The sequence below is a fragment of the Panthera leo genome, chromosome D1 (assembly GCF_018350215.1).
Source record: "Panthera leo isolate Ple1 chromosome D1, P.leo_Ple1_pat1.1, whole genome shotgun sequence".
Taxonomy (NCBI): Eukaryota; Metazoa; Chordata; class Mammalia; order Carnivora; family Felidae; genus Panthera; species Panthera leo.
This window is the reverse complement of record NC_056688.1, coordinates 100,952,011-100,963,498: the sequence shown is the minus strand read 5'-3', so window position 1 is coordinate 100,963,498 and position 11,488 is coordinate 100,952,011. Positions and strand designations below refer to the sequence as shown.

At 36.2% G+C, this 11,488-nt stretch overlaps 1 pseudogene; it reads left to right on the top strand.

Annotated features, from left to right (window-relative positions):
- Positions 1-7,832: 7,832 nt before the first annotated feature.
- Positions 7,833-8,769, top strand: LOC122200830 (annotated as a pseudogene).
- The last annotated feature ends 2,719 nt before the right edge of the window (positions 8,770-11,488 follow it).

The window sequence follows — 11,488 nt, the reverse complement described above, 5'->3', positions numbered from 1 at the left end:
AATAAAGGTTTCTTTATACAGCCCTTTCTATTCTGACTTTTTCTGGTGATAAAGATGTCTCTGTCCCTTCTGATACAGGGAAGGCACTTTTCACCTGGGACATCTAGTCTCTTCTTTCGGGGGGAAAAAGAGAGTGTGTCCTTCTTGCATCTAAGAAAAATATCACTAGTTCAGTTCTAGATAATAATATATTGCTGTGGTTTTCTTATTTATATTTAATTTTCCCTTAATTTAATTTAATTTTCCCTCAATTTAATTTAAATTTAATTTAATTTTTTTCATAAAAATAAAAATGTTCCCCTCTGGTAAACAAAATTGTGTCATTTATTGTGGAGACAATCTTAATTAACTACACGTTGTTACCACATAGTGAATCAGGACAGGCTTTAGAGATGTAAGTCCTAAGGGCTATCAAACAAAAATGGTATATTCTCTTCTTACTCAGTTTCAGAAAGAAATAACACATTATCAGTCATTTTTGTTCAGGTCGACTTTTCGCCAATTAAACACAGATCCATATTCTTTTTATGATAAAGACAGGAACTCAGAATAAGGGTTTTATGGTGATGCTGTATGTATTTAATGCATATTTATAAGTTTTAAAAGCAACCCCCATCTGTTAAATATGGCCAAAAAATATTTTTGACTTGAATTCAGATATATACATATATATATATATGTATATATATGTATATATATATATATAAAGAGGGAGAGAGAGAGAGAGGAAAAGAGGGAGAGATATTTATATATCTATCTATATCTATCTATATGTATATATCTATCATCTATCTACATATCTATCTATGTATCATCTCTCTATCATCTATCTATCTCCCTGTGTGGGTGAGAGAGAGTGATAGAAATGACTATAAAAAGGCTATACCTGCCAATCATTAATCAGCATAGAAAGAATATCCTAACAGTTTCATACATAAACCACATACCATATTCTTTCTTGCTATTTATCTATTTCATCTGTCTCTGCTCTAGCTTCTGAAAATAAAAGCACTGAATCCACTTATTGAGATGCCATATATACAGCATATATTTGAAGGACCATGTAAGACTCAAAGATACTCTTAATTAATCATTTCCATTGTAGAAGTTAAAACCAGTGAATGTCTTCAATTTTTTAGCTGCGATTGCAAAATGCCTTTGTATGAAAACATTTCAGAATGGAAGTAAAGCCCAGGGAGATTCTCAGGTTTTCAAAGGAGCATTTATAGGATGCTGTGACTTCTCACAAAGTATCATGCTGAAAAAATATCTATGGAGAATTTTGTTTTATTTTTTATAAAGCGCTTCAAGGGTTTCCACCTGTATGATCTTTTTCCATTTAACACATAATTTTATGGAGCTCTTACTTATAAGTAGCAGCACAGTAGAAAATATTGTTTGAAATAAATTGTTCAAGAAGAATGGGTTGTCACTGGATTACTACTAATTTAGAGTATGTAAACCTATAATCAGATTAACCCATCTCTCTCCCTTATGTCAGCTATATAGTATAGCATCTAAAGGCTGATTGATCTATGTATTGGCTGTTTTATCAGATCGAGTGGTTTTTAACTAAAGAATAAGACATTTTAATCCCTAAAAATGGAATTACAAAAATAGAATTGACAGATTCAATTAATCGTGGGCCTCCTACGTCTGAATATATGAAATTGAACAACACATTCTGGAAAATATTTTTTAAGGAATCGTGACTCAAATAGAAACTTGGGCAGATGGCCTATAATGACTATCTTGGCATTTTTACATAAATAGGAAACACCACATTAAAAGGCTTTATATATTCTAGCCTGTCTACTTCAACCCTCCTTTTAGTCTCTCTACATCATATCCTTCTCACACATTCCCAAAGACTAAAGGCAAATAGCTGCTTCCAAATGCAGTATTATCAGGGCCAAGGGGAAGTCTTTAAATATGGTGACATAAGAGGCTCAACACCCTGCTTCCCACGGACACACCAAATGCATAGCTACACATGGTACAATTCCTTCTGAAAGAAACCAAGAAACTAGCTAAATGACTCCTGCACATCAGACAATTAGCAAAAACAAATACAATTGTGGGTCTTTTGTAAAAATGAAGTGGTACAACACAAATTTACTTTTTTTTCCAAATTTTTATTTAAATTCTAGGTAGGGAACACATAGTGTAACATCGGCTGCAGGAGTAGAATTGAGTGATTCATCACTTACAGACAACACCCACTGCAAAACACAACAAGTGCCTTCCTTCATACCCACCACCCATTTAGGTCATTTCCCCCACCAACTCCCTGCATCAACCCTTGGTTTGTTCTTTATAGTTAAGAGTATCTTATGGTTTGCTTCTCTCTCTCTCTCTTTCTCCCTTCCCCTATGTTCATCTGTTTTGTTTCTTAAATTCCACATATGAGTGAAATCATGCAGTATTTTGTCTTTCTCTGATGACTTATTTCACTTAACGTCATACTCTCTAGATCCATCCACATTATTGCAAAGGGCAAGATTTCATTCTTTTTGATGGCCGAGTAATATTACATTGTGTGTGTGTGTGTGTTCACCACACCTTCTTTATCCCTTCATTAGTTGATGGACATTTGGGCTCTTTCTATAATTTGCTTATTGTTGATGATGCTGCTACAAACATTGGGGTCATGTAGCCCTTTGAACCAGTATTTTTGTATCTTTTGGGTAAATACTTAGTCGTGCATTTGCTGGGTCATAGAGTATTTTTATTTTTAACTTTTTTGAAGAACTTCCATACTGTTTTCCACAGCAGCTGCACCAGTTTGCATTCCCACCAACAGTGTAAAAGGGATTGCTTTTCTTCACATCCTTACCAACATCTGCTGTTTCCTGTGTTCATTTTAGCCAACCTGACAGGTTCATTTTAGCATCTGACAGGAGCTATCTCATTGAGGTTTTGATTTGTGTCTCCCTGAGGATGAGTAATGTTGAGTATCTTTTCATGTGTCTGCTACTCACCTGGATGTCTTCTTTAGAAAAATGTTGTCTATATGTCTTCTGCCCATTTCTTAACTGGTTTATTTATATTTTGGATGCTGAGTTTGATAAGTTCTTTATAGATTTTAGATACTAATCTCATGCAAAGTTTCAGAAAGCAGGAGAAAACTCCACAATATTACATGTCAATTGTATCTCAGTAAAACTAGGAAATCATACCCTCTTTGAAATACATAAATGAAAACACAAACACACACAATACACACATATATATAAAAATATAAATGGGATTAATTTACATATGTTTTAATTTTATTTTCATAGTGGATAATTTTTCCCCTCATTACTTCATTCCACACATCGATCTCAAGTATGCTACATCTTTTTTTTTCTTATTTTCTCATCATGGTCATTCATTAGTGACTATATGATCATCATTTGCTTTCCAGAAAATAGTGTATAATACTGTATAATTCATTGCATGTTAAATTTCCCAATTAACTATAGTCTTTTGCAAATACTTCTACACCAATACAAAGGGCACCAATGTATTCCTTTTAATGATTTTATAGTGTTCTTAATATATTTATTCCCCTATTTGTGAACATCTCTTTGTTTCTAGTTTTGACTACCATTAACTTCATTAAAATAATTACATTTGTAAAAAGTATACACCGTTTGAAAGTTGGTCCCAGAATGACAATTATTTTTTCTATACTGTATTCATCAAAGCAGTCAAAGTCCAGCCCAATTTAACAGAAAGGGGTAAAGATATCATGTGTCCATGATATCAAATATCAAAGAGTTTGAAATCATCTTTAATTAAGCACGACTACCATCAATCAGTTGTAGAACCTTGAAAATTCCCATTTTCTCATTTTTTATTAGTTTTTTATATATTCAAATTAAATACATAAGTGTGTGTGAATGAATTTTTCTTATACTTGGAAGTACACACAGAACAAAATGCACTAATAGAAAAGATAGTTGAGGGGTGCCTGGGTGGCTCAGTTGGTTGGGTATCTGACTTCAGCTCAGGTCATGATCTCACCGTTCATGAGTTTGAGTCTTGCATCAGGATCTGTGCTTACAGCTCAGAGCCTGGAGCCTGCTTCAGATTCTGTGTCTCTCCCTCTCTCTGCCCCTCCCCTGCTCATGCTCTATCTCTCAAAAATAAATAAACAATTTTTTTAAAAGGAGGGCACTGGTGATGAGCACTGGGTGTTTTATGTAATTGACAAATCACTGGATTCTACTCCTGAAACCAATATTGCATTGTATGTTAACCAACTAGAATTTAAAAGAAAATTTGAAAATAAAAAAGGAACAAATAGAACCTTGTTTTTTCCTAAACCTTTTTCATGCACACATGTACTTATGATCTATATTAGCTGAAACAGTCCAAAAGAGCTTCTTTATTCCAACTATTTATCACCCACCAGCCTATCCACTTAAAATACTTAAGAACAAAGTTTCAGTTTGTACAAGTGCTGGTGCTAGGGCTGCAAGATATACACAAATTAGCCCATTGCAGTTGTTATTATGAAAGAGCTTATAAGGTAGTCAAAGATACATATCTGAATAAAATAAAGATAGTACAAGAAAAAGTAGGCTATGTATAGTGGATGTGATGGTCATAAAATACTTTTTAAGTGTATATATGTCATAGACTCTAAGTCTAAAGTTCTTTCTTGGCCAGTAAGAAAGCAGATGCAGGATTAAAATGCAAGAGATGGCCAATGTCCAGAAAAAGACAAGATCCCCGAATAAAGGTTCTTGTCCTGTTTTTATTAGGATCAGCAGGCTTATAAACATGGTGATGGATGTGCACAAAGAGACAATGAAACTGTGAACATTAACTCATGGATGTGAAGGAAAGGGGGTCTTGAAGACATTTGGGGTTAGGGGTTTGGGTTAATACAAAACAAAATCCTGGCACTGGCAGCTGGGCAGAAGGTTGTTTACAGCAGACATGAGGCACCACCTCTGTTTATTTTAGCCAGCCTAGGGGATGAGACAGATAGAGTGAGTAACTTCAGGGTCAACAAGGCACCTTTTCTTTTGCTAATCAGCTCCACTCTGGGCAGCTTCACAAGCAGCGCAGCAGCAGTCTATAGCCCTATTTACCTGTTTACCTAACTTGGTCCTTCCCTCCTGTGAAAGCAATTTTCTGCTATACTACTAAGTTGGGGGACGCTTTCGCCCTGACTACCTAATCTTGCTTACCTCATATACCATTGTATTGGGGGCCTTTGCCCCCCTTCACTATTCTGGAAGCCTTTGTCCCCCCCAACTCTATTCTGGGGCCTTCGCTCCCCTTCTTTATCCATATTCCCCTAATCTTGTTTACCTAAACTTGGGTGTGAGCATCCTATGGCTTTGTAATTCTTTGTGCCTTTTTAACGCATTGGTGCAAGCCCAGGGAATTCCTAAACTTGTTCCTCACATATTTACTTATTTTGAAAGAGAGAGTGCAAACAGCAGGGGAAGGGCACAGAGAAAGGGAAAGAGAGAGAATCCCAAGCAGGCTCCACACCAGCAGCAGGGAGGCCAATATGGGGCTTGAACCCATGAATCATGTAATCATGACCTCAGCCAAAACCAGGAGTCAGACACTTAACTGACTGACACACCCAGACACCCTTAGTCATAAAGTAATTCAAACTTATTAATTTAATATATTTAATGGAATAGACAGTAATTAACAAAGTAATTAAGTAGGAGGCCTATTTGAGTTTCATTAGAAGTCCGATCTGATTGGAGGAAGATGTTACAGACTCAAGGTAACAATGAATCATACTATAAAAATCATTTTACCTTCCTAACGATGACCCATTTGGTGCAAGAGCAAAGAATTTAAATTCAGCCTTTGTGGAAATTGTTGCAACATTCACGGGAGAAAATACAGAACTAGATGTCTAATTGGATGCTTCTGTATAATATAGAAGCATGAGCACAGAGGCCTGAGATATTTAAATCCCAAATGACACTGAGTAAAAATAAAATACAATCTGTCTGCAGCATTCAGCTATCAGGGGCCAGCACAGAAAGGCTTGCCCATCACAGGTAGTTTCTGAGTCACTAAATTTAAATAATCAACAAAAAAAAAAGTTTATATTTGGAAAAATGAGGAATCAAATATTTTTAAAAGTGTGAATGATTATTTTACTCATTTTCTTTGGTTAATAATCTGCAATCAAATGGCAAAAAAAAAAAGAGGTATTTCTCATTTAAGTAGGGTGAATCCATTCATTTTGAGTAGCAAATAAACAGTTTTACTTATTTGTATCCTAATCAAAATTTATATAGATAGATAGATATGAGATTTTTTACTCACTGTGAAAGGGTATATGCAAAGTTAAGATTTTTTTCTACTTTTTTTTACCAGTAATAGTTGAGATATCACTACACAAATACTAATTTGTGTAAATTGAACCCATATGAACCACATATGATATTTACTGAAATCTAAAAGAAAATCAGTTATCATCCATATTTCAGTTTTCATGTATCAGTAGAAAGACGGGTCCATGCATACACACTCACACACACACGGAAGCCTATAAATCACAGGTATGTTTATTACTCTTGTTTTCCTCTTTATTTTTAACAAACAAGTCAGTTTTAAAATCCAGAGATGGAAATGTATGTGTTAAATTCTGCTGTATCCACCTGTTTTTAATATTCTTTTTTTACTGGTCAAGATAAATGTCTTTTGGCATGAGACCACTCTTGCATGTAAGTAATATAAACGTGGCAAAATAGTAATATATAACTAGAGAAAGGTTTATTAAGATATATCTAATGTCTCAGTAAATACTAAAAACAATGTGGGTGGAAATAGTCACAAACATATTGTTCATTATTCTTAAATCAGAGATACGTTCATTGTTTCAAACTTAACAAGTCTTAAATAAATCATGGTTTCTTTTTTCTAAATGTTTATTATTTATTTTGAGAGACAGAGAGTGCGCACAGGCTCGTGAGTGGGGGAGGGGCAGAGAGAGAGAGTGAAAGAGAGAAACCCAAGCAATCTCCACTCTCTCCCTATAGAGCCCAACTCTGTGCTCAATCTCAAGACCATGAGATTATGACCTGAGCCAAAATCAAGAGTCCTATGCTCAACCCACTTAGCCACCTAGATGTCCCAAACAAATTATGATTCTTAGAGAATTCAATAAATGTAATCATTTTATGGTCAATTAGGTATTTGGTTTTTTTTTAATTTTTTTAAATATATATATATATATTTTTTATTTTTGAGAGACAGAGTGTGATCAGGGGAAGGGCAGAAAAAAGAGGGAGACACAGAATCCAAAGCAGAATCCAGGCTCTGAGCTGTCAACACAAAGCCTGATGTGAGACTCAAACTCACAAACTTTGAGACCATGACCTGAGCCAAAGTCAGGCACTTAACCGACTGAGCCACCCAGGCACCCCAATGAGATATTTATTTTTAAAACACAAGAATTCATATTCCAACTTTGTTTTTAATTGAGGTGTTACTTGTGTATTATATTTGATCTATAATGACTGACTACTGATATAAAGCAACGAAAGTGCGCATAAATCATATATCTTATGGACGATACCTAAATTTACAATCAAACTTTCTCTAAATTCTATACCCAAACACTTTAACTTCTGCCAGCAACATAACCATGAAACTTGTCGGGACTGCTGTCTCAAGATTAAGACCGTAAAGAACATAATGTGTTGAAATAAATCCTTTGTGATTTACAGATGGTATTTTTCTGAGTGTTAAAACTTTTTTTTTGAGTGTTTATTTTTCTGAGTGTTAAAACTGAGAGTTAAAACTGTGTTCTACCATTTCTTGATCATTTCTGTAGCATTTTGGAAGAATAAAGAAGAATGGATGGAAAAAAAAATTGCTCTTCTGTGAATGAATTCCTTCTCCTGTGAATTAGCAATAACCCTGGAATTAAAGTGACCCTATTTATCATATTTCTAGTTGCTTATCTCATCATTCTGGTTGCAATCCTTGGGATGATCATTTTAATCAGAATGGATTCCCAGCTTCACACACCAGTGTATTTCTTCCTCAGCCACATCTCCTTCTGTTATTCTACAGCAATTGGACCCCAGATGCTAGTAGGCCTCACTGCAAAGAACAAGTCAATTCCCTTCTATGGCTGTGCTCTGCAATTCTGGATCTTCTGCACCTTTGTAGATTCTGAGTGTCTACGGTTGGCAGTGATGGCCTTTGATCCCTACAAGGTCATTAGCAACCCCTTGCTCTACACGGCCAACACGTCCAGCAGAGTGTGCTTTCTGCTCATGGCTGGGGTTTACATGATGGGAATTGTGGATGCTTCTGTAAATACAATATTAATATTTCACTTATGTTTCTGTGAGTCAAATGTGATCAACGACTTCTTCTGTGATGTCCCACCTCTCCTTTTGTTATCTTGCTCAGATACACAAGTTAATGAGTTAGTGATATTCACCATTTTGGGCTTCATTGAGCTGATTACCCTTTCAGGGCTCTTTGAGTCTTACTTTTAGATCATCCTGGCAGTGATAAAGATCCGCTCTGCTGAGGGGAGGTTCAAAGCTTTCTCCACCTGCGCCTCCCACTTAACTGCTGTTGCAATTTTCCAGGGGACCCTGCTCTTTATGTATTTCCGGCCAAGTTCTTCCTACTCTTCCTACTCTGATCAAGACAAAATGACCTCCTTATTTTATACCCTTGTGATTCCCATGTTAAATCCTATGATTTACAGCCTCCGGAACAAAGATGTGAACAAAGCTCTGAAAAAAAATTAAAAATAGACGGTGGTTTCATTGAAAACTTATATGTATGCATTTTTTTTCTCACAATCTTACACTATAAATCATGGAAATCAGAATTGTTTTGGCTATAAGCGTGTGATTCAATAAGTATTTATAACATGTACCAGCCATGCCAAAATGTGTCATTCCCTAAATACTCCAGGCTTCATTTTATACATTGAATTTATGTTGGTACTCCTTATTTGTGTGAAATTTTCAGATTCCAAGTTTGCCAAATTTTTGTCTTCAGTCTTTCATTTGTGTATGAATTTAATTTTCTAAATGCTATTATTTTCTAAGTACCTTTATGTGCTTTGAATTTCATGGTGAATCCAGCAGTTTATTTACTAATAAATCTCATTGCCTAATGGAAGTTACAATTTTAATTAACACTCAGATTATTTATAAAACTATAATTACCCATAATGTAAAAAAAAAGAAAGAAAGAAATGCTAAACGCTGTAAAACCAAAGTACATTTTTCAAATACAGTGAAGGAAATTGTTGTTTGAGATGACTTCAAATCCACTTATGACAAAATAAAATTGTTTTTGAGAGTAAAGTTGTTTTGATATAAGGATATCAAAAGGATATAAGGATATAAGGATGAAATAGTTTTTCCAGGATTTTGTTATCTCATATGTTTTTACTGATAATAACTCAGTAGCTCAACTGATGAAGGGCCCCACTGGGAGCTTATGAATAAACACACATGAAGAATCAACTATGGCAAAGGAGTACTTAGACTCTAAATATTGATTCTTGTGAGGACCACCTAAGAGGGTTCTGTCTGAGCAAGGCTACAATATATATCTCTATGTGTATTGCAGCATTATTTACAATAACCAAGGCATGAAAGCAAGCCGGTGTCCATTAATAAATGAACGAATAAAGAAGGTGTGATGTATATATACAATGAAATATTATTCAGCTGTAAACTAGAATGAGATCTTGCCACCTGCAGTAACATGGACAGACATAGAGGCCGTTATGCTAAGTGAGGTCACTCAGACAGGGAAAGACAAATACCATATGATTTCATGTATATATGGAATCTCAAAAAACAAGTGAATAAACAGGCAATCAAAAGGCAGACAAGAAACTCATAAATGCAGAGTTTTGTTGTTTGCCAGAGGGGAAGTGGGGGCAGGGGAGGTGTGCAAAATTGGTGAAGGGGATTAAGAGGTACACACTTGCCGTTATAAATAAGTCACAGGGAGGAAAAAATACAGCGTAGGTGATATAGCCATTCATATTGTAGTAATAGTATCGGCAACAGATGATGACTACACTTAGTGCGAGCACTGAGTAATGCACAGAGTAGTCACGTGACTATGCTGCACACCTGAGCCTGATATAACATTGCACATCAACTATACTCAATAGTAAATTTTTTTTTAAAATTAAATTTAATTAAAATAATATCTCTCCAATGACCTCGGGTCAGTAAGCTCCTGCCTGGTAACGGTGACTCTTCCACTGGCGGTGGCAAAAGCCAATAGCCAGGTAGCAGCAGCCTGTGCAGAAGATCATCCTGTCCATGATGCTCATGATGAGTGATTCTGTCATTCCCTAGCAACGTGCTCTAGCAACAGGGGACTGTTACTTTTGCACTGGCAACCGGACGTCAGCTCAGGATTGGCTGAACCGTCTCTCCTGAGCCCCAGCTCCCCTAAAGGTGCACTTCGACTAAATTTGAACTCCATTCCTTTCATCTCTCCCTGCCTGGAGCACTAGTGTGACTAATCTATCATTCACTGGAGTATATTATCCTTTATTGGCTTATTTGGAGACATTATTGTGTATGCCATTGCTTAGTGAAACTCCCACTGTGAACCTGCGTTAAATACATTGCTGGCAAAGACAAACCAGTCTCTGAGCATTAATTTGCTTCCCAAAGCGAAACAGAAGTTGAAAAGTAATTCTTGCAAATTCAGACAATTAGTCTGGGATCTAAAAGATAAGTAGGAATTCGCTGAGAGATGCACTAGGTAGAGAAAGCATTCTATGCAGATAGTTCAGCAACTAGAGGGTCCCCAGGGGGACAGGACCACGTCATTTCTGTGGAATTTAAAGAAAACCAGTAAGGCTGGGCTGTAGTGCTACCATTCACCACTCAGTCACTTCCTCCAGGGGCTTTTCTTCCCTCTAGCACTCACTAAAGCTTGGGTCCCACACCACCCTGAGCCTGGGAACTTTGTTGAATCTACTCTGTTTCCTAAATCGTTACCTTCAAGGTGGGGTAATGAATACTCAGAGTTTAAGGACTGGGTATTTTCATCTCTTTACTCAAGCCCCGCTATAGCATCTGGGTAAAGAAAAAATGAAAAAAGATGAAAAAAAGTTAATTGTTATTGAATGTTTATTCATGGGAAGTAAAAGAAAAAATCGCTGAGGTCAAGTATGTGCCTTAAGTACGTTTTTGTATCATATACGTAAGCACGTAAAGTAGTTGTGGATGCTAAACGTAAGGGAAGCTTAAAGGCATATAAGTTACTTGGGAAAATAAACCAAAGAACTCTCATCTGGGCGTTCACAAGGTATTTGACAACTTAATTTGGTTCTGCTCCAGTTTGTGCATGATCACATTGAGACAGGGAATTGGAAGGGACCCCGTGGGAGAAAAAGCTGCTTCTTTTCCGGCTTCCATTCTTGCGAGCACCTGCACCCCACCCCATCTACGCATGCCTTGTAATGTAAATAACATATGTCCTCCTTGTAAGGGACAAATGTCTG